The sequence below is a fragment of the Trypanosoma cruzi genome, assembly GCF_000209065.1.
Source record: "Trypanosoma cruzi strain CL Brener chromosome Unknown tcruzi_1047053466997, whole genome shotgun sequence".
Taxonomy (NCBI): domain Eukaryota; phylum Euglenozoa; class Kinetoplastea; order Trypanosomatida; family Trypanosomatidae; genus Trypanosoma; species Trypanosoma cruzi.
Genome location: NW_905281.1, coordinates 1 through 970, shown reverse-complemented (window position 1 = coordinate 970; position 970 = coordinate 1). Strand labels below are relative to the sequence as shown.

The window sequence follows — 970 nt, the reverse complement described above, 5'->3', positions numbered from 1 at the left end:
TTGCACATTTGCCGACCCCGCGTGAGTGACCCACAGGAATCTAAGAACACCAGCTGATGCTTGACCGCACCCTCCTCCCACCCTTGCGGCGCGGCGACTTGGTTCGACGGAGTGTGTGACTGTGATTAGCGATGCGTCTTCCACCTAACGAGGCTGATGATTATGACCCGATGCACGTCTTACATATTTATACTACACCAACGAATGTGGATGAGTCCCGCGAGGCAGCCAGCCGCCGCCCGCAGTCATACGTGTGTGTGTGTATGCAGCCACTCCGGGCAGGACGACGCCGGTTTGGTGGCGTGGAGTCCAATCGGTGCGGCGAGACGTGCACGGGTGCTGCGTGATGCGGTGCAGAGACTGTCGTGAGCAGCCCGCGTAGCCGCCAGGCCGTGCGCTCCCCGTCCAACTGCTGTGCTTAGCGGGTGGACAGTCACGGACGGAGCACGCCCTTCCCCCGTGGCCGAGGCAGCGGTGTCGCTATGCGTCCCCGCAGACAGTGCGGTGCGACGGTACGAAGCACGCGCGAGAGCCCCGTTTGCTGGTTGTGTGCCCGCCGCATGATGCATCCAATTCAATACTCACTCCGAGCGTGGTACGTGACTGGAGATAATCGATAACATGCACTACCAGCTGATGGCACCTGTGACTGGCTCTCTCCCTCTCTCTCCTTCTCTCTTGTGCTGCGGCTGCTGCAGCGCCGTGGGACACTGTGTCGCAAATGATGTGTGAAAATGGAATTACCATCGGAAGGCGCCTGGCGCAGGTTGACGACAAGATGCCGTGTGCATACCACCTCAACTGTTACTCGTACCACTGAAGCGGCGTGCCCACCCCTAACCCACCTCCCCCGTCGTCCCGCCGTGACAGTGATGATCACAAGCTGTTTGCACATTTGCCGACCCCGCGTGAGTGACCCACAGGAATCTAAGAACACCAGCTGATGCTTGACCGCACCCTCCTCCCACCT

The 970-nt window shown here is 60.1% G+C and overlaps 7 non-coding genes across 7 annotated transcripts; all 7 read left to right on the top strand.

Annotated features, from left to right (window-relative positions):
* Tc00.1047053466997.70 lies at positions 1-57 on the top strand. The gene has a single exon (XR_008254745.1). It is a non-coding gene; the product is annotated as a C/D small nucleolar RNA (snoRNA), TB10C3C4, 5' partial (small nucleolar RNA).
* Positions 58-121: 64 nt separating this feature from the next.
* Tc00.1047053466997.60 lies at positions 122-201 on the top strand. The gene has a single exon (XR_008254744.1). It is a non-coding gene; the product is annotated as a C/D small nucleolar RNA (snoRNA), TB10C3C5 (small nucleolar RNA).
* Positions 202-264: 63 nt separating this feature from the next.
* Positions 265-330, top strand: Tc00.1047053466997.50. Its single transcript, XR_008254743.1, has one exon. It is a non-coding gene; the product is annotated as an H/ACA snoRNA, TC10C3H2 (small nucleolar RNA).
* Positions 331-462: 132 nt separating this feature from the next.
* Positions 463-534, top strand: Tc00.1047053466997.40. Its single transcript, XR_008254742.1, has one exon. It is a non-coding gene; the product is annotated as an H/ACA snoRNA, TC10C3H1 (small nucleolar RNA).
* A 25-nt stretch (positions 535-559) lies between these two features.
* On the top strand, positions 560-638 carry Tc00.1047053466997.30. The gene has a single exon (XR_008254741.1). It is a non-coding gene; the product is annotated as a C/D small nucleolar RNA (snoRNA), TB10C3C2 (small nucleolar RNA).
* Positions 639-721: 83 nt separating this feature from the next.
* Tc00.1047053466997.20 lies at positions 722-820 on the top strand. The gene has a single exon (XR_008254740.1). It is a non-coding gene; the product is annotated as a C/D small nucleolar RNA (snoRNA), TB10C3C3 (small nucleolar RNA).
* Positions 821-869: 49 nt separating this feature from the next.
* Tc00.1047053466997.10 lies at positions 870-944 on the top strand. Its single transcript, XR_008254739.1, has one exon. It is a non-coding gene; the product is annotated as a C/D small nucleolar RNA (snoRNA), TB10C3C4 (small nucleolar RNA).
* Positions 945-970: the final 26 nt, after the last annotated feature.